Source organism: Coptis chinensis, chromosome 2 (assembly GCF_015680905.1).
Source record: "Coptis chinensis isolate HL-2020 chromosome 2, ASM1568090v1, whole genome shotgun sequence".
NCBI classification, from domain to species: Eukaryota; Viridiplantae; Streptophyta; class Magnoliopsida; order Ranunculales; family Ranunculaceae; genus Coptis; species Coptis chinensis.
Genome location: NC_141457.1, coordinates 55,233,318 through 55,256,204, shown reverse-complemented (window position 1 = coordinate 55,256,204; position 22,887 = coordinate 55,233,318). Strand labels below are relative to the sequence as shown.

At 35.9% G+C, this 22,887-nt stretch overlaps 2 pseudogenes; both read left to right on the top strand.

The window, feature by feature from the left end:
* The first annotated feature begins 16,861 nt into the window (after positions 1-16,861).
* On the top strand, positions 16,862-19,356 carry LOC147516676 (pentatricopeptide repeat-containing protein At5g15010, mitochondrial pseudogene; annotated as a pseudogene).
* Positions 19,357-19,725: 369 nt separating this feature from the next.
* LOC147516675 (large ribosomal subunit protein eL6-like) lies at positions 19,726-22,261 on the top strand (annotated as a pseudogene).
* Positions 22,262-22,887: the final 626 nt, after the last annotated feature.

The window sequence follows — 22,887 nt, the reverse complement described above, 5'->3', positions numbered from 1 at the left end:
ATGATTTACAAGGGGGAGATTCCACAGAAAAAGATCCTTCGAGATAAAATAAGGAAGATTTCAATAGTAAAAGAGGTGCTCGAGGTCAATGTCGAGCCCATTCCAAGTAGTCAGAGCCTGGTATCGGCGAGCATCCCAGGAGCAATTATGTTCATACCAAATGGCCTCTCCAAGGTGATGTTACCACATGATAATGCATTATTAATCACTCTGCGTATTTTTGGATATGATGTGCAAAAGATACTTGTGGATTGTGGTAGTTCCGTTAATATTCTATTTTTGGAAAGCATTCATAGGCATTATTAAGTCTCATCTAAAGTCACCACAATTCAGCTTGTTCGGTTTTATTGGAAGCTCTACCAAGCTAGTGGGGAAGATAAAATTGCCAGATCGAGCAGGACCCCAGACAGTCATTATGAAGTTCGTGGTCATAAAACATCACTCTGACCACAATGCAATACTTGGCATAAAATGGATACACGATATGCGTGCTGTTCTAAGTACATTTTATCAGGTACTTAGATTTCCCACAGTATATGGCTTGCATGAAATCAAGGGGGATCAGTTAGAGTCAGAAAAGTGTAATTTTGTCATTGTGAAGGAAATGATGAAGGGAAAAAGGCAAGACACTGGGGGCGTCTTGGACAGCTCTAACTAGCAGTTACAGCAAGCTTTACTTGTCGACACCGATATGCAGATACATGAGCAGGTAAAGTTCACACAAGAGTTAAAGCAAAATGAAGAAACCCCTTGGGAAAGAAAAACAATAGAGGCGGTGGAGAAAGTTAATATTCGTACAGGAGAAAGTGAACGTCATACGTTCATTGGTACAGAAATGCATGCCACAATAAGAAATGAGTTTATGGTCTTTTTGAAAGAGAATCAGGATATTTTTGCATGGTCAATGTCGGATCTAACTGGTACCGATCCAGCTATCTGTTCACACAAACTTAATATGGAAGAAAATGCAGTTCCAGTCCATCAAAAGCATCGAAAGGTTAGACCAATGTACGAGGAAACGGTGCAAGCCAAGATACAGAAGATGTTAAATAATGGCATAATCAGAGAAGTAGAGCATTCTGAATGGGTGGCAAACATAGAAGTAGTACCTAAGAAAGATGGTAAAGTTCAGATTTGTGTCGACTTTACAGATGTGAATAAGAAGTGTCCTAAAGATCATTATCACATGCCAAGAATCGATGAGTTGGTGGATCGAACAGCTGGTTTTGAGTTGATCAGTTTTTGCAAGGGATATTCAGGGTATTTTCATATGCTAATGGCTATTATAGACCAACTAAAAACGGCGTTCGTCGTTAATGGAGGTATATACTGTTTCATCAGAATGCCGTTTGGATTGAAAAATGCTGGAGCCACTTATCAAAGGTTAGTAGAAAAGATGTTTAAAAATCTCATCAAGCGAATTGTCGAGGTATATATCGATGATATGGTCATAAAGTCTATGAAAGCTGAAGATCAAATGAAGGACCTCGACATTGTATTCTGAATATTGTGAGAGTTTAATATGAAGCTTAACTTAGAAAAATGTACCTTCGGGGTCAGCTCTGGCAAATTTTTAGGGTACATTGTTACAAAGTGAGGCATCAATGCTAATCCTGATCAGATACGAGCGCTTCAGCAAATGTTATCACCAATGACTAGAAAGCAGATACAAAGGCTGATGGGAAGAATGGCGGTGCTCAACAGATTCATATCCAGAACTTTATATCAATGTAAGCCACTTTTTACGTTTTTAAAAAAAATACTAAATTTTGTTGGAATGAAGAATGTGAAGAAGCATTTTCTGAATTAAAGAAGTATCTACAAGAAATACCGACGCTTACCAAGCCAGATGAGGGGGAAAGTTTAATTTGTTTCTCTATTTGGCTTTGTCATAATTTGCTGTAAGTTCAGTTTTGGTGAAAGTAGATTGTTGGACCCATTATTTGACCCAACTAGTTTTTGGTCCAGCACGCCCACAACTCCACTAAAAAACAACTAATTCGAAATATAACACGCCCACTTTATGTCACCGTCTTATATGACCCATTCAGTTTTCGGTCAGTGTTGCCACAACTCCACTAAAAAATAACTACTGAGACCACACAAATTAGACACACCAACATAGCCCAGTGAGCCGTACGTGCTCTCCTCTACAAAAAAAGGAAAAAGGTTCGAAACGCCCACGACTCTCTCTTCACTCGGGCTGTTAGGTTTTCCAGTTTCAAAAAGAAAATTTTGGTTAGTTGGGAACTCCGATAACCAGTTTCAATGTCACAACGATACCTGATCTCACATTGAATGGATGATGCAGGCTCTTCTGATAGATGATAGCCTACATGTTAGGTATATCATTAGCAGATGCAGTTCTCGTAGTTAAGGTGTTTAAAGCTTTTCACCAGTGAGCATCTTATTACTCTTTGGCACTGTCATGTCACTTTGTCTTTGTGTACATGTGCAGGCATTTGATTATGGACTAATACCAGGTCTGGCTTTGTCTGCAATAGAACAGTAAGTTTCCTCATTCTGTAGTTACTAATAGAATTTTTCTTCCTTGCTTCTCTTCAAAGGAATCACTCTTATTTGTATGCTTGGCAATTATGTTCTTAGGGGTAGGTCCCCTTTGACCCTGAAGCATGGGAAACCTGATCACGAAGCAACAGAAGTAAGGCCTATTATCTGAAATTCATAGGACTTATGGGTTAGCACATGCTATACATTACTGACTTTCTTTTCAAGATGGATCACTTACTAAACGACTGTATTTTGGGTGGAACCTAACGTCATATTCTCTAGATGTTTCTCCTGAATCTATCATATTGTTATCAAGCATTAGATTGTTGAAGGTGGTTAAGAATGTTTAATAGCATGATTTTGCTGTGGTGGCTCACTAATTGAATGATTTAGAAACATACTAGTAAATGAAGGTAGTATCGGTGAACTTTAACTTGAAGGTACTCGCATATCTTGTCACCCATCGATCCCACCAGAGAAAAAGGTCTCATATAGTGATTATATTTGCTGAATACTACTCTCAACTCTTATTATATTTAGTAATTGTAATTTTTACGCAAATACTCTAATGTTTGTCTTTTGAGCTGGTGATTAAACTTGTTAGCTTTCCTATTTAATAAGCAGTTCAGTTTCCAAAACACTAGTTTAGGTTTGGGATACTGGGACTCTTGCCGTGGAAATATCATTTTCCTTTCACCGGGGCTTACTGTAGCTTTGCAACTTAGTAGAAAAGACTGTTAACCTATGATTTTAGATGGTTTCATGGTCTTTGCGATCATCTTATGCATGCTCTCGCATTTGCAGCCTGTGAGTTTGCACTCCCTAATCCAATACTTAAAGCCCGATGGGATGATATCGTATGATGTGCCAAATTCTTTGTACAGGTTTGTTTGACCAGGAAATTCTTCTTTCATCTGTATATCTATGTACATTAAGGGCTGTTTGTTCAATCCTACATTTCTTGTCCGGTCTTAAATTTAAATGTTACCCCGATATTATTCCTATCTTAGCTTGGAGTCCTGTTTCTCCTTTGAAGAATCATGTTAGGCAAGATTATTGTAGTCATGCGAGTAACAAACTATTCAATGTTTTTGAGCAGGGTACTTTTAATTTTAGCATTTTGTTGTTCTAATTGTTTCTTTATGAATATATTGGTGCTTGTAGCATTTGAGTGGGAACCTGCAAGAATGTAATTGGAGGGGAAAGAATGTAATGTTGGGATTGCTACTCCTTTGATGGCTAAGAAGACAGATAGACGAGCTGGAGTAATTGTGAATGCTAGCGAAACCAAAGCAAAGAAGAAGCCTAAGAGTGTTAACATCAATGGTATACCTACTCGGGTTCTCCTGCTACGGAATATGGTATGCACTTTTTTCCTTTATTTATTTTTACAAGCAGTTGTATTTAAGATTTTTGTTTTCTACGTCTCTTTTTATATTTTGCACTTCAAGTTTGCCATCTGGGTACTTTTTGTTTAAACACAACGTGGAAAAGCTTATGGTTCTGTCGGATTTATATTTTGGTAATTGGAGATAAGCATGGAACCAAGTCACAATCATATCAAATTGATGTTTACATGAAATTAGTTTTGCATGCCAATTGTTTATTACTTGTATTAAATCATCAATGGTGTTTATGAGTTGGGAATGCCACTGATATAGGCCACAGATCAAACCTTTTTTCTTTTCTTTTTTTTGTTTTTTTTTTCTGTATAAATATCTAGATATATTCATTGATTCAATGTTATGATATATAATAACTTTTAATGATCAGATACTGCATTGCATTAATGTTTGTGAAATGCTAGAAGCTTGAGACTTAGTTGAGCCTCATCTGGAGGCTCTTGGAAAGTAGATTGCAATATGAAAACTAATGTCACATATAAATAGAGCCTCAAAAGAGTTGTGTCACTGGTGTGATGCACATCTCTTTGGCGCATCTTAGTGGGGTGAGTTAAACCAAGAAGTAGGCGTAGATTCTTTGAAGGAAAAGATATATCATTATGTGTGTCTGTGTGTTTCTAGTTTTATGGGCAATCCTAGGTACTGAGCTCCTGTTTGTGGTTTTCATCACCTGGTTGGGCTTGGGTTGGCCTTAAACATCTTTCTAGATGTTCCTCCTTTTTTATGCTCCCTTTTGCCAACGTACTTTTGACATTGAAACAACAATTTTAGACTTGTCTAGTGTAGCCATTTAAGTGATTTTTAAAAAGTGGGCAATGGTTGAAAGTGTCATATTTGCAAATTAGTTTTGCTAGAGCTATACCCATTTTTTGCTAATTCATGTATAGATATTTTTGTCAAGTATATTTTGTATTGTTTTGGGAAAGGGCTATTTATGCGCCTATTCTGTACCACTTACTTGTAGCTGTAGGAACCATTATTTCATAATGCAAATTTCTACAAATCGCAAAAACCCACACGCAGCGGAATTAATGGGGTTCACGGTTTTAGATTAGAAAACATACCTGTAAATCCTACTTGAGATGACTCTGAGAATCCAAGTTTTATGAAATCAGAATCAACAATCAACCCCTTGATCTTCTGTTGTATTCCTTTCAATAGATTGGACGTTGTGTAGGCAACGATCTACCAACCCCCTTCTTTCTCACAAAGCTAGATCCAATTTTGGATCTATCTTTCCTTGCCTCTCTTTTCAATCTAGAGTGAATAGTAATTTCGGCCAGGAGAGAAGGGATTCTATTTATAGGCTACAACAGGGACCATGAGGAGAAATTAGGGTGGGGCCTCCTGACGGGCTTGGGCTTTCCATGTTTGCCCAGAACACACGGCCCAAGTCTGTCAACAAATAGCTTATTCCACTAAAGGCCATTGTTGCACTACCACCCTAATCCCAAATTACATGTCAGCGTTTATGGGCTCCATATTATATGCTCGTTGATCTCCCCGTGTTTGAGATATCGAATGTCCGTTGATTAAGTCAAGTTACTGACAACTATATTAATCAACTTCTTATGTCCTTGAGTAGTACCACTCAACCTCATTGTCATGTCAGAATAAATCCACCTGCAGGGTTTACATGACAATCTTTTTGAGCTCCTCAAGGGGACATCATCAACCCGACTTCCTGCAGGTCACGGATTCCTTCTTTAATTAACAGCACACCTTACATACAATATCATTACCCAATCCATCGAGTTTGTTGATTCACAAATGAATCTCACTCATTGATGATTTAAAACAATGTACAATGCACATAAGTGCCCGTTATTATATCTGGATTAAGAGGACAAGCATCCATAATAACAGAGGCGTTTGTTCTCTTATATAGTCAGTATAAAGAGAAACAACCTCACTTGGTCCTGTTCAATACACACAAAATGTACTAGTGTAATCCTATAGTCAAGATACACTAATACCATATTATACTACAACCGTACCAATGGTTTGTCCAAATCCATCTAGGTTGTGAACGATTACTTATACTTTATAAGGTACTGATGATATGATCTTCTGTGTGTCCACACCATATCATCTACAACATAAAGTATTAGACATATGCATATAACTAATATGTATAACATTTACCCATATGATTCTCATTCAAAATATAAAGAATTAGAGTTAATACAAAAGTAATGTTTTTAGTATATAACCCTATCAGTAGCCACCTTTTGAGTTGCTTATCCTGACTATACTTTTTTTCTAAAGGTGGGTCCTGGTGAGGTGGATGATAAGCTAGAAGATGAGGTGGCATCTGAGTGTGCAAAGTATGGTACTGTAACTCGTGTCCTTATTTTTGAGATCATAGAAACCAACTTTCCAGTGGACAAGGTAGTTTGGATATTTGTACAGTTTGAAAGGTCAGAGGAGACTACAAAGGCTCTCATTGATCTTGATGGTTGCTTCTTCGGAGGAAGGACTGTCCATGCGAATTTTTTTGATAAAGAGAGGTTTGGAAAGAATGAGTTGGCTCCTGTACTCGGTGAAGTTCCTGGGTACCCTTGAAATACAATCTAGAAAGAGCAGAATTCTTTGAATTCATGCGAAGAAGTGGGAGGTACCATCGCACTGCGGAAGGCTTCGGATATCAATGGTGCGTATTATCTACTATAGTATACCCTTGTGGTCACTAAATTGTGAAGATATGTTTTTTTCCTTTTTTGTTCCGCTTAATGAAGAGATTTAGTTTTGGTAAAGCTTGAAAAAATATCAATGTCTCATCTTCTCTAGTGTATTGGCATATGGCGTCAATCGTTGTTAGTTGGTTTCTATTGTCTTTCAGAGAAACAAAAAGAAAATGATTATGAAATGGCTAAACTAGCGAAATGAGATTTTCGAGGTTTTTTTTTCAAGTGCATTATTCATTATTGCCCAGCATTACAAATAAATGACTTTCGTTATATGAGAAAATTGCTAGTAAAGCTTTTAGATGGGATATTGGGATACCTGTAAGAATTATTATAACCAATATTTTTTTTTAAACAAAAAAATTAATACCCGACGGATACCAACTGTCTAGTAGTAAACTACCTCGACGGACAATAGCAGGCGCCAACTATTGGAATACCCAATGGCCTATAACACTTATCCTATCCGACGGCTAGTGACAATATCCGACGATTTGTAACAACAGTCAATATCTGACGGTTTTTAACAGCAGGAATACCCAACAGTCCAAAGCAGTGGGAATAACCATCGGCATAGATCATCAACCCCGACGGCCTATTCTAACCGTTAATAACTGTCGGAATCCTATGCCAACTGAGCATTTTTTGACGGTCGTTCAGCGGTTCTTGGCTGTCGGGTAATACCTTTGGCGACAGTTATTGTCTGTCAGATAAAGTTGTTCCTTTTGTAGTGATTGGATCCGAAGGTTTATTATCTGAGTCATTGATTACGCTTCCTATTCGTGGTGGGATGATCTTCTATACTTGAACGATGTGCTTCGTTCTTTAGCAGACTATTTTCATGGTGGATCTAATAGCTGTGTATCATGTGAGTATTCTGTAAGTTGCAAGTATGAGCACGGAAGAGTTTCTTTTCTTTCATACTTAAAGGCTTTGGCATTCTTCTGTCATCCATTTGGGGAATTAGTCACTAGCGCAAGCAATATTCTTCTCCCTGAGAAGAAATTTCCTACATTTTCTCCCAACCTGACTATTATTTTAGATGCATTCCAACAGTATTATGATGCTTGTCATACTCATTTCAGGTATTTCTTTGGTCACTTTTCGGTACATTTATTCTTGTTCACAACACTCGTGATATTTTTCATAATAGCTTTATGTTATAACCTTGTTGTTTCTTATATTCCAGCTAAAAAATCTTAGCCATAAAAAGGCTTTTATTGACAAGGAGATAAATGAAGTTTGAATGGATTTTGTTAAGTTCATCCAAGAATGTATTATGAACTATTCTCAAGACGAAGATGAACCATAGCGCTGAAGACATACGTGGTCGGGTGATCAACTTTAACGAGATTATGTTATTTTTTCATTTGGATTTGGATTAGGCTGATTAAATTTATATGAATTAGATTGGAAATGTGTTATTTACTTCATTACGTTTTATGATTAAGTACAAATATATATTGGTTATTGAAGGGGATTGGAATGTTTCAATAAAATTAGCACTATATATGAGTGTATTTGAAATTTAATAGATCATATTCAGGTATGTAGTTTATTCAGGTGTGTAGTTTATTGCAGGTCCCAATTTTGTGAGTTTTCATATATATTTACGTTTCTTTTTTCTTTTTTTAATAATAAAAAAAAACAATATATACATATCACTGTTTTACCCAAAACGTCATGACTGATGGTACTTTTTATGACCGTTAAAAAGGATGAATGCATAACAATTTATTTAAAACCGTCACAAATTATATGATTTGTTGTAACGGTTTTTGAGCAGTTGTTACCGTTTTTTATGGTTTTATGACCGTTAAAAAAGATGAATGCATAACCGTTTATTTAAAACCGTCACAGATGATATGATTTGTTGTGACGGTTTTTGAGTAGTTGTTACCATTTTTTATGGTAGGGAGAGGCTAGTTTGGAACAAATATTTGTGATGGTTTTGGGAAAAAAATAAATGACTCTCACTCCGTCATGGTTTTGGAAAAAAAAAATAGTGACAAAAGACTTTTTGTGACGATTTTTAACAGTGATATAAAGCCTTTTTTTCTTGTAGTGTTGCAGAATTACACGAAGGAGAGTGTGGGAATCATTCAGCTGGAAAGTCATTGGCAAATAAAATCACGAGGTAAGGATATTTTTGGCCTAAAATGTGAAGGGATTGTCTTCGTTATGCTAAAAAATGTATGCAATGACAAATACATGGAAAGTCTATACACGTTCCAGCTAAAGAGTTGCACTGCGTATCAAACCCATGGCCTTTTGCGCTATGGGGAATGGACATTGTCGGACCTCTAACACTTGGAAGAGGAAAAAGGCGATTCATGCTCGCAGTCACAGACTATTTCACCAAGTGGGTAGAGGTCATAGCCTTACAGCACATAAAGGAGCAGGACGTGATAAATTTTATTTTTGAAAGAGTAATATGTTGATATGGGTTGTCATATGCCATTATATCGGATAACGGGCCACAGTTCGAGGGAGGAAAGGTAAAATCTTTATTGGAATCATACAAGGTGAAACACTTCACATCTGCGCCATATTATGCTCAGGGTAACGGGCAAACAAAAGCAACAAATAAAACCATTATGGATAATATCAAAAAAAAGCTGGAAGACAAGAAAGGTCTATGGGTGGATGAATTAAATAGCGTTCTATGGGCTTATAGAACGACACCTCGAACTTCCACGGGTGAATCTCCTTTTACTTTAGCTTATGGCATGAAATCAGTAACCCCATCAAAAATGGTGGTATCGACATCCAGAACAAAAGTCTTAATGACTGTTCAGAATAATGAAGTAATGGCAACATAAGTCCTTAATCTCGAGGAAACAAGAGATCAAGCAAGATTAAGGCTCGACACATACCATCGGCAGCTCAGAAAAGCTTTCAACAAGAAAGTGAGAGAGAGACATTTTCAAGAAGGTAATTTGGTCTTGAAAGTGGTTACTCAAGCAACTAAAGAGAAAGGAGTTGGCAAACTAGCAGCAAGCTGGGATGGGCCTTACATCATTCACAAAGTGGGAATCAATGAAGCTTATTACTTAAAAATGGTTGAAGGTGTAATATTACCAAAGCCTCAAAATGTAAGCAATTTGAAAGCATTTTATCAATAAAGAATATTCTAAGTATCTTCATATATTTTTTCTCAAATTTATACATTTAATAAAGAGATTGTTATTTCCAAAAGCAATATCTATGCAAATATCATAGATCTTGGTATATCTAGAATTATATATTGATAACAGGTCAATCAAAAACCCTAGTGATCTGTAGATCCTCATCTCGATACCAGGTCAAACCTAAACCCTGGTGATCTATAGATCCTCATCTCGATACCAGATCAAAAAATCTAGTTCTTGGCAGCAATGTCGAGTTCGGGTAAAAAAATCCAGTTCTTGGTAGAAATGTTAAGTTCGGGTAAAAAAATCCAGTTCTTGGCAGCATGTCAAGTTCGGATAAAAAAATCTAGTTCTTGGACAACAATGTCGAGTTCGGGTAAAAAATTCCAGTTCTTGACAGTAATGTCAAGTTTGGGTAAAAAAATCTAGTTCTTGGACAGCAATGTCGAGTTCGGGTAAAAAAATCCAGTTCTCGGCAGCAATGTCAAGTTCGGGTAAAAAAAATCCTGGTATTGGCAGAGATGTCAATATCATGTCAAGATCATGAGAAAAATCCTGGTATTGGCAAAGATGTCAATATCAGGTCAAGATCGTGATGAAAATCTTTGCATATGTGGTATCGTATGCTCAATGCTCGATACCAGGTCAAAGTAAAAGGAGGCAGACGCCTAAGGTATGTAGTAATAAGGAATACTTTTCTTCCTTATTTTTTTAGTTCCAAATATATCAGGAGAATAGTATTGAAATTCAATATTGTTTTTTTTTAAATAATTGAGAACGCCATTTCATAGAATTGTACGAAAAATTTGGTATTAAAGCAAGAATAGGACAATAATAACTTATTAAAAAGAGACAACATAAGCAGCACAGGGTGTTGTAATACATCAGATATAAAACTAAAAAACATAGAGAAAGCATTAGTCTTCATCTTCATCATCTTCATCATCCTCATCTTCATCTTCATTTTCATCATCACCATCATCACCATCATCCTCATCGTCACCATCAGTAGAATACCCATATTTATTTATTTTCATAACAGTAGGGGTCTCGAAGCCATTCATCCTCATATTCATCTTCTTCTTCTTCTTGATCTTCTTCATCGTCTGAATGTTCGGTTGTAGGACAGTCTGACCAGTGAGGTCAGTCAGGGAGAACCATAAAGAAAGCAAGAATAGTTAGCAAGTTTGAAATGGGAGACATTTTTTGTGTTTTAATTTAAGTTTTTTACAGTAAAAAATTGGTAGAAAATGGTTTAGAATTATGCAAATGGTGGTCTTTTTATAGTACTAAAAATTATAAAAACGAGGGAATTTAATGTTAATTAGTAAGAAAATGAGGTAATTTAATGTTAATTAGTAAGAAAACGAGGTAATTTAATGATGAGTATTCAGAAAACGAGGAAAGTTAATGAAAAAGTAATTTTTGGGCGCGGGGAAGTTTTAGACCTAAATGATAATAAAGCTTAAATGCATGTTGGGTTATGATCTAGTTGGTTGCATTTATTTATTATTAATATGAATGTTTACATTGAGTAAATGTTACAAGGTTCATTACCAAAGTTGAATTCAAGCAAGATGACGAGTTCGAATACTGGTATCTGTACCAGGTCAAACAAAAAATCCTGATGATCTGTAGATTTAAGGTTTGAAGACAAGGGTATCGAAAGTCGAATTTTCTTTTCAAAATATTACTAAGTATCAATTGATACTGCTTTTGAGTAGAGTGGTATCGAAAGTTGAATTTTCTTTTCAAAATCTTATTAAGTATCAATTGATACTGCTTTTAAGTAGAGTGGTATCGAAAGTCGAATTTTCTTTTCAAAATCTTATTAAGTATCAATTGATACTGCTTTTAAGTAGAATGGTATCGAAAGTCGAATTTTCTTTTCAAAATATTACTAAGTATCAATTGATACTACTTTTAAGTAGAGTGGCATCGAAAGACGAATTTTCTTTTCAAAATATTACTAAGTATCAATTGATACTGTTTTTGAGTAAAGAGGAATTGAAAGTCGAATTTTCTTTTCAAAATCTTATTAAGTATCAATTGATACTGCTTTTAAGTAGAGTGGTATCAAAAGTCGAATTTTCTTTTCAAAATCTTATTAAGTATCAATTGATACTGCTTTTAAGTAGAGTGGTATCGAAAGTCAAATTTTCTTTTCAAAATATTACTAAGTATCAATTGATGCTGCTTTTGAGTAGAGTGGTATCGAAAGATGAATTTTCTTTTCAAAATATTACTAAGTATCAATTGATACTACTTTTAGGTTGAGTGGTATCGAAAGTCAAAATTTCTTTTTAAGTAGAGTGCTATCTCGTTGGGATTAGTTTTACCCACGTCATCTGCATCATTGGTTTTCTCAGTCTCGATAGCCTCAGTGACAGGGATAGCAGATTCGACAACATCTTTCTCAAGATCAAGGGTAGCAGTTTTGGACGGCATATCGCTCTCATCATCAGAATCAAGGTTGTGTTAGCAATAACATCAGCAGAAAGATATGATCTAAAACTCTTCATAGTGGAAACACAATATTTCATATTCTCTTCAGCAATAACCAGCTCGAGATTAACTTTTTTAAGTTCTGCCTCAAGACCAGTTTTCTTTGTTCTTTCTTGTTCGAGTTTCTTCTCCATGTCAGCATAAGAGTTATTCATTTTCTTGATCAACTCCGTATTCTAGTCAACAAATCTCTTCATATTGGCATGCGCAGCATCACGAGCGGTTTCAGCAAAATTAAGTAGGAAACGGGTGAGAGCATGTTGTTTATTTTCTTCTTCAAAAGAATGTTGGAGCTTTTCTCTCTCTTTTCTCAATTTGTCATTATCATCCCGGAGAAGGCGAAAGTTACTCATATCATGCTCAAACTGACCAACAACAGCAACTTTAGCATGGAATCAAGATATAGTAGATGAGTACATTATAGATAATGGGCAAACTGAGATAAGAGTAAGGCCAAGGTATATACTTACTTTTTTGAGAGAAGAACACAAAATTTGAAATCGTTCAGCTGTGGCAATTTCAGCTATCGCTGATCTATCTCGAAGAAGAATTGTATTCATAACAAGAGCTTCTCCGAGTCCAGGTGTCGAAGGATCAGAAAATAGAGAAGCACATTTCAGAACTTTTTTCTTGTTTCGAAGGACAAAATCATCCACAAAAACTTCAGATGGAGAAGAAGAGCCAGAAGCAGTGGACGAAATAGTGGGTTTATTAGCGGCTGGAATAGCTGATGATTTGGAGGGCACAAGGATAGGTGCAATAGTGGTGGTAGTTTTTGCAGCTTTAGTCACCTTCGAGGTTGGTGGCACTTCAGTGGAACAAAGTTCTTTTCTCTTCTTTTGATGAAGACCAATATCGACATTTTTTTCTTTGGAAGAGGTAGGAGCCTGGGAGGAACTGCCACCTGTTGATTTTTTCGCTTTCAGAAACTTGTTCAGGGATTTGGTTAATTTGTCTTGAACATGAGGAATGCGAGATTCCATATCTGTGTACAATAAGCAGTGGTGATCAAACACATCTTGCAAAAGTGGATAATTATAGATGTCCTGAATTTCTTGTTTGATTTTGGGAAAGAGATCTTCAGTCATTTTAAAACCATTTATCATATAATCAAAATAACATCGAGGAGTGTTAACAGGCAATTCAGAAGAATCAAAAGTTTTTCTAAATCCTTTTTCAAACGAACAAGGTTGTAATGAAAATGAAGCAGTTTTGGAAGGTATAACAGGTTGGGAAGGTGAAGGATCTTGACCTCGAAGCACATTATTACTCTTTAAGGTATACAAAGGAGCAACATAATTGTCGACATCTTATAAAGTGACATTCGAAGCTGGATTTCTATATTTATCAGCACCAGTTCGAGCAGTTATTTCGTCATCAGTGCCTCTCAGAAGATCCATAACTCTAGAAGATTCTCCATGACTTCTCGAAGTCGCAGGTTTTAGTGCTGAAACAAGGGCAAGGGCATAAGGATAGGCCAGTCAGATGAAAGATCCGAGATCGAGTGTCAAAATTTTGTGGCAAGAGTTGGGATCATAGATTATATACCTCTAAGATTAAAAACGCAGTGTACCAAGGAGGGAACAACAATAGAAGCAGATGACTCCCATTGACCATATACAATTATAGGATATAATGGCCATCTAAAGTCACTATCTCAATTTACTCTTATGATACCTGGTCGGTTGCTTCGCTTCTTGGGATAAAAATATTCATTGGGCTCAGATATACCGTTTTTGTTTTTCTCGATGCGTTCGAAAAAGGTATAGTGGTTTTGAATGTCGATAAGCAGGATTCTTTGGGATTTCCACACATTGGGTTCAAGATGAGAATTATAATAGTTGCAAATATACAGTAGTCTCCAAAAATTGCCAGTGCCTTGGCCAGGAGAGATGGTCAGGTAGTTCAGTACCTCTCGATCGAGGTCAGTTAAGGGGAGTTGCAAACCAACAGCTAGTTGCCCAACAGTGATGATGATTGTCTGGGCTTCACCACTTTGGCATTTGGTTCCTCTCCTACATTCAGCGTAGTGTCGAAGAGTGATATTATATGGTATCTGATATGCAGACCTAATTATGTCTAAGTTGGGTCTTTTTGGAATGTATGGATTCAAACCACTGCTCCATAAGCTGTGATCTTCCATGTTTTCGTGCTTTGACTCCGTGGCCACAGTCTCGAAAGGATGGCATGATAAGCCATCAACAAGATACGATGGGCGCCAAGTTGGTTCATCAGTCTCGGTCCTTTGCAATGTTGAGGTTGAAGAAGAAGAGCTGTTTTGAGTTGCACACTGGATATCATCATTCGACATATTGGTATCACTAGAAACAATAAATTTTTTATTATAATTATATCCTTCATCGATACTACTATCGTTATACTCAGTATAATTGTATAAAATTTTATTTGTTATACTCATATTGAGGTTTCGTGGTGACAATGCCGGGTTTCGAGGTGAGGATGTGTGTCTCAAAAGCATACGTTCTTGACGTCGAAGCCAGGATTATTTCGAGAGTGTTCGCCTAAAATTAACATAAGTTTTTCTCTTAACCATACTGAAACAGATCAAAATATATTTCAAAAGTCTAGTTAGTATAAATGGTTAAACAAATAAAATAATCAAGTTTAAACCCTAACCCTAACCTTCTTAAAATCAAGAAAAGAAACAGACACGATATTAAGAAATAATAGAGTGAAGGGAAAAAGATTATGATAGCAAATAAGTATATTAAAGTTTATTCTAACTAACCTGTTAAGTTTGCAGAAAGATCTAATGAAGAGGACAGTGAGTAAATCCAAAGTGAAGTTTTTCAGGATGTTAATGGTGGTGGGGTTTGAATATCTCAAGCTTTTTGCGAATAAAAGAAGAGAGAGAAAGCGAAAGAAATTTTTTATAGTTGATATTTTGATCTGACTTTTCAGTTTTAACAATAACCGCTTGGAATTTTGAATTTTGAATTATTTCAGTTTGAATTTTGGGTTTTTCCCAGGTTTTTCTCGAAACATTCAAATTTTCGAGATATAAATTTGAAAGTCTCGAGAGGGGGCAATGTCTTGGGCAAATATCGTCAGTCTGATATTCCAGCGCAAATATTGTGATTAACCAGAAATATCGACATGACTATCGATATTTCGCACGCACATAAGTTTATATATTGCAAGTTCAAAGTGGGAAAAAGAGGAAGAAGAAGAGAATGGACACGTGGTAGGAAATGATTGGGCAAGACTATAGCTGAAACACTATATACAGACAAGAAGGAGAAAGATCAAGATTCATTGGATTTATTCTAGAAAAGCTGTAAACACGGAGCAAGATAGAGAGAGATAGAGAGAATATTGTAACCGACATTGTTGATCAATAACCATTTAAATTCTAAATCTTCATCAGTTCATTGATACACTACAAGAAAAACCACTTTCAATAGCATTTATATAATAGCATTAGGAAAATAATGCTATAAACGTTTTTCCAATAGCAATATACCATCCAACGTTATCAATTAATTGCGTTTAGGGATATTTTGCTATCGTGTACCCCTTACTATTTTTTTCAGTTGACCCACCTCTGAAATTAAAATCCCCCAATAACCAAATTACAATGGGTGCTTCTTTTTTTGTTTCCCTCTTTATTTCCCCCAAAATCTCTTATAAGAAATAGACGAACATTTCTTCTCTCCTCCATCAGCCACCTTTCTCCACATTTCTTATCTCCTCCATCAGCCACCTTTCACCATCAACAACCATTTGTTCTCCCCATCAAGGTATACAAAATTCATTTTTCCCATTGATTGTTTGTGTTCTTTAAGTCGATTTAATTTTTTGAAGGCAAATTTTAATTGGGTTTAAATTTTTCGATGGATAAAGATTTCAAAATTGGAACTTTTTACAGCAATTATAAAACTGCCGATTAAATTTTGAAACTTTTTGGTTAAAATTTATTTTGATAAATTTGTCCCTATATAGAACAAGTGTTATGGTTCAACTCATGTGTATTCATTTCGGGATGTATTGACCAAGGTTTAGTAATGGAATTGTTGAATCAAGGTTTAGTAATGGAATTTTGCTATGAATTATCCTTGCAAGTTGCTTAGGGATTTTGCTAAAGATTAGTCATATCCTCAAAAGGAGTAAGCTTTACACATGAACTTTCATTCCACTTATTTGAGCGTTACATATAGATTTATCAAATGTTATGTGTCATGCTATTGTATGCTTTTGCTATATTTTCTTGTTTACTTAGGAACATGTGATGGAAATAATAGTACGGTAATGTCTGCTTCATCATATCATGTATGATTATATGTACTTCCTATGCATTGTTTGGGGTTTTGAAGTAAGAGATTTTAAGTGTGAACTTGTTACAAAAGGTGTGCTGATGTCATGTTAATGACCTTTACTTGTTTTGGTTGCAACCTTATTACTTCCTTTTGTTACTACTGTTAGCTAGTATTCTTTAATTCTGGTTGTAACCTTGTTACTTCCTTATTACTTCCTTTTGTTACTACTGTTAGCTAGTATTCTTTAATCCTGTTGAATTTGAAAAAGAAATATAGTATTAATTTATAATACATTAGCAATATAGCAATATAATGGAATTCAAAAGATTATATTCATGCAACTAAAAATGGTCTTGAATATGGCTAAGAAGGTCTTGAATATATATGTGTTTGGGCCTTTGGGGTAAGTAAATACAAGTACACTATGAGCAGGTCCACGAACTAGTGAAATAATAACTAGAAATAATTACACTAGACATTCTCATATTTCCTATCAGAGAAAGTGAAAAGGGGTTCTTTTGAAAATGAAGTGAAAATATGTATAAATCACTTCTGTGTTGGTCATAGCAATTGAATTGTGCATTTAGTTCGTTTAGTGTGGGCTATGTGGTTTGAAAGACCAATATACAGAGTTACCCTTTATCTTAATCAAAGTATGTTCACATCACGTACAAAGTAAGATAATACTCAAGTAGAACTGTAGCAGCATAGTGATACATTTTGTTTTAGTTGAGCTCTTTAGTAGCTATGTCTTGTGTGTTTCCATCTACTTGTAAGGCTTGAGCCTGCTGGTTATCTGAACAGAGAACATATAGCAATGGTCGAAAACACAGCTGCTCTAAAAGAACTTCTTCAAAACAATATCGGTTCTACAGCAAGTCTAATCAGTGACAACTCTCATTACATCTAAATCTTAACTTTCCAGCTAACAGAATAATTACACCCTAAGCCCTCCCTTATTAACTACACTTTCTTTTTTGCATAAATTGATTGGCATGAGACTGTGTGTCATAACAATAACCAAAATCATACCACTTAAGTAATTCACATTGCTCTACGTAGTATTTCTTTAATTCTGGGTCGAAAACTTCAGCCCAAGGTTTGTGGCCATAGAAACTACCACCAAAGACATAAATTTTGCACCATGTGCCTCGGTATTTGATTTAGCATAGCTAACCAAATACTTGAGAATTATCTAAACACAAGCAACCAAACCATAATGTGTGGTTGTCCATGAATCCTGTAGTCTAAACCATGTCCTCCATCTGCACAGCTACATTTACCTGATTCACTCCTAAAAGACTTATTTAGCACCAGACTACTAGTAACAATACTAATTCCATTCTTGTGTATATTGGAAAACCAGTAACAAAGGCTTGAGACCTATGTAATATATAGAGTGAGCCTCATCAAATTCAGTTATGAAATCAAGTATAAGATTACAAAACTATAAAATTCTAAATCTTTATGGGGGTTTTTAGGTTTTGGTCCTCCTAATAATAGAGTAATTAGGCTTTGGTCCAACAATGATCGTTTATTAGGTTTTGGTCCTCCTAACCGTGAGTTGACTTGGTTGACCAACCATGGACGTCCACCTATCTCACATATTTTGCTATTACCCACAATATCCTTCTGAATAACTAAAAAAAAAAAAAATCGAAGGAACACATTTTCTTACACCAAAACTTTCAAATTCATTCAATCAACGTTATTAACCAATCCACCTTTATCTTTCTCTCAGTCATTTCCACAAACATATTGTGATTATTATTTATTTAATGTATCAAACTTCAGTTCAAAGTCTATGGAGAAGATGTAACCATGGATTTTTCTCCATTTGTATTCAAACTCACATCATTTCATCGAGTTTCAAACTCACATCATTTCATCGAGTTAGAAGGGTTGGGTATTAAAGATGAGAAACTTATTCAGAATGTTGAGATAATTGTGGGTATTTTAAGTAAGTTTGAGAGTAGTGCTACAGAAGCAAAGGTAAGCTTGAGAAATGTGGCATACCCTCATCAAGGGAATTGGTTTTAGAGGTTCTTTCTCGAGTTAGGAATGATTGGACGGCGGCATTTACGTCTTTCTAATGGGCTGGAAAACAAGAAGGGTATAGTCATTCTGTTCATGAATACCATTCGATGATGTCTATACTTGGGAAAATGAGGAAGTTTGGTATAACTTGGAATTTGATTGATGAGATGAGAGGAGGGAAAGTAGGACCATCTTTGGTGAATCCTCGGACACTTTTGATTATGATAAGGAAATATTGTGCAGTTCATGATGTTGGGAAGGCGATAAATACTTTTTATGTGCACAAACGGTTTAACTTTGAGATTGGTATTGAGGAATTTTCAAGACCTCCTTAGTGCTCTCTGTTGGTATAAGAATGTTCAAGATGCTGAACATTTGCTTTTCTGTAATGAGAAGGCTTACCCACTCAACACCAAGACTTTCAACATCATTCTCAATGGATGGTGTAACATGCTCATTAACTTGGGTCAAGCGAAGAGGTTTTGGAGGTTAATGGGTAAGAAAGGAATTGTATGTGATACTGTCTCGTACTCGAGTATCCATGATTTCTTGCTACTCAAAAGCTAGTAACCTTCATGAAGTTCTCAAGCTATTCAATCGAATGAAGCATTTGGGTGTTTCTCTTGATAGAAAGGTTTACAATGCTGTCATTTATGCATTAGCAAAAGGTAAGCATGTGAAAGAAGCCTTTGATTTAATGAAGACCATGGAAGAGAAGGGTATTATGGGTAATAGCAAAATATGTGAGATGGGTGGACGCCCAGGGTTGGTCAACCAAGTCAACTCACGGTCAACTCATGGTTAGGAGGACCAAAACCTAATAAACGATCATTGTTGGACCAAAGCCTAATTACTCTATTATTAGGAGGACCAAAACCTAAAACCCCCAATCTTTATGTATGAATCTAGATATGTGTGCTCCCATACTCATTCTAAACATCACAAAAAATACCCCCCAAAAAAATCACTGTCATTATCATTCCCTTATCATTTCTCTACTTATTTCAACAAACTAACAACATGGGCACACTTAAAACATACAAAAAACCAAAACAAAAGAACACCATATAACAGTAACTTGGTTTAAGCATGAAACATACATACCAGAGAAGCAGCAGAGCTGAAAGCCTGAAACACCAAGAGGTAGTTTAGAATGTTGAGAAGAAAAGTAGAAATGACTAGTAGTAGTAGTAGTGAAACTGAAGAAAAGGTATAAAGATAATTATTTAGCATAGTCAAATCCTGACACAAAGCACTCATAGTTACTGTAAAAATGAAGGACATTCGATAGATATGGATTCAAAATGAGAGAGACAAACAGTGAACCTGCACTTCATATGCGACTCAAAGTCATATCCCAAAGGTGCATACCACTAGTTTCAAGTAAGCATTTACAATTGTGGAATCTAGCAATGAAAAAATAAATAAAAAAGAAGGTACCTTTCGATAAATGGATTGTCACAAACAATATTGCCTCCTTTACTTCAACAGCATCGATCGAGACGAGATTATGAGAAAACGGAAAAGGGGTAGAATATGAAGAGATTGCGATAGAATGAAAACCTAGGGTTTTCAATTGCGATTGAAATCAATAATCACATTAACTAGGGTTTTTAGGATTTTGCTATTACCGTGATTTAGGAATGATATATAATTATTATAAAAATGTTTATGCTCTTGTATTGTAGATGAGGAGTTGAAAGTTTCAGGAAATGAGAGCAAAGCAAGATCTTCCACACACATGCAGCCGACAAGGTTATACACGCTTGGAGGACAAAATGGTGATTCAATTCACTGTCAATCAAATTTGTTAAATCTTTTTTACATAAAGTATCTTACTAAATTAAATTATTTTTTCTTGTGAAATTAAACTTTTTGTAGAGAAAGGAGAGTTCTAATCCCTCGTTTGTAACTAGAGTTGATGTTTGGTTCAAAGGACACACTAAGAAACGTGGTGAACCATCAAATGCTCATGTCGCCAAAAAAATGGTAAGTATAAATCGTTATTGTAAGTTTCAGTCTTAGATATTCGGACAACAATCGAGCTAGGCTAAATCTTGGTAGTATAACAAATGAAATTATAGAAAAAGATGCAAGAACTTAGAGATTCAGCGGTAGCAGATTCATTTACCAACTCTATGCGAGATGATGTGCTTTCACAAGTACTTGGTCTTGATCGTCATGGCCGTTTAAGAGGAGTGGGATCTGGAGTAACTCCTTCCAGACTAGGAGTTGTATCACAAGACAAGGCATTTGTGACCCAACTACAAGAGGAGCTTGCTTTGGTCAAGAAGGATGTGACTCAGATGAGCAATTTGGTGAATAGTCAAAATGAAATTATAAGAACATTAATGTCTACTTTAAAGGCAAGTGACTGATCAACACTATACAATAGTTAATTTTGATTGTTTTTCAGTCTATATTTAAAGTTGCATTGTTATTTTTTTCTAGGGTCAATCCGAGCAAGTACAGCAGCCAACTAGTACTCCAACTACTTCGCTTCCACAGGTAAAATGAACGTATATATACTAAATAATTTTTCTTTTCTTTTTCTTATGTCAGCATTTATGAATTCTAAAATTCTTGTTTTTTTTTTGGGGATGTAGGGTATTTAGGATCAAGGCATGACGAGTGAGCAAGTGATACATACTACCACTCCAACTACTTCACTTCCACGGGTGAGAATTGCATATGAAGAACAATGATTATGCTCTTATTAACTTCTGCACACTTAACTGACACTTGTTATGTACATTGTCACATGTTCTCTTTGGTAATAATTTGATATTTGAAGAGTTGTAATTGGTTACAAAATGGTATCAATTAAGGGTGTTTGCTGCTGAATTCGATTTGGTTTGTCATAAAACTTTAACGCTAGCGGTTAATTTGGTTTTCTTAAACCTTGTGGTTTTGGTTGAACACGTACAATATACCGCTAGAAATTTAGACAAAGTGAAACTTGGAAGACACTCAAGTCGCCACTCTAACACAAATTAGGGTTTCAAGCCTTTCCTCAACATCTTCTCTCATCATGATGCCAAACTTGCTAAATAGAAACCTACTGAAAAACCTCCCAAGTTCTACCTTGCCGATGACGTCAAGAAACCTTTCGTTAATAAACGCAAACACAAACCCACCAAGCTCAGGGCAAGTATTACCCCTGGAACTGTTTTGATTATTCTAGCTGGAAGGTTTAAGGGGAAGAGAGTTGTTTTTCTCAACCAACTTGCATCTGGCTTGCTTCTTGTTACTGGTGGCCCATTTAAGTTCAATGGTGTTCCCTTACGTTGTGTGAACCAATCCTACGTGATTGCGACTTCCACCAAGGTCGACATCACCGGCTTAGATGTTGCTAAATTTGATGACAAGTATTTTGCCAAGGAAGTTGCAAGGAAGTAGAAGAAAGGAGAGGGCGAGTTTTATGAAGCAGAGAAAGAGGAGAAGAATGTGCTCCCTCAAGGGAAGAAAGATGATAAAAAAAAGTTGTAGATTCATCTTTGATAAAATCTATCGAGTGTACCTGAACTGAAGGCATACCTTGCTGCTAGCTAGATTCTCTCTCAAGTCGGGCATGAAATCACTTGAGCTGGTCTTTTAGAATAGATATCGTCGAGGTGTTAGACCTGAGTTTTGTGCCTAGAGTTTGTCTAATATTTTGCATTGGTATATGTACTGTAGCCATTTCACTGTTGTTAAAGACCTTGATACTTGTTATTTTTATTACATTATGTAATAATTTCTTTTTAAATTAAAAACAAAAAATGAATATGGGTTTTGGTTTCATGATTTCTTTTTCATGGTAAATAGTGGACAGAAGTTAACACATTTTTGTGAGATGCCATCCAGGAATTTACTTTGTTTGTCATATTTAGGTGCCATGTAAAGGGAGTATGGAAGTGATAGAATCAACTAAGGCTGCAAATACAATTAATCCAATTACTTTTGTACAGGTAAAGTCCATACAAACTATTATTCGTTTATATAAAGTGTTTCTTGAATACAAGTTCTTTTGTTTCAATTTTTGCGTTGCAAATGTAGCCACTTGGAAGTAAAGGTACCATAGATAGGAGTTGCAAGTTAATGAATTGGTTGGTGCCACATGAGTTAGTTGCTGAAGGGCATTGGGAGACAAATGATCCTAACGTGAAGGTGCATTGTTTGCCACTTGGAGACAATGCCTCCAAAGTTTGGGTAGATGTGGTTAAGAACTCGGAAGCGCGACTTTGGAGACAGAGTTCTGAATTGGAAACTATCGGAGATGCTAGAGGGTCTATAGTTGCATGGCCAACAAAGCATGTCATATTTACAGATGAAAGCAATTAAGGTAAACCATTGT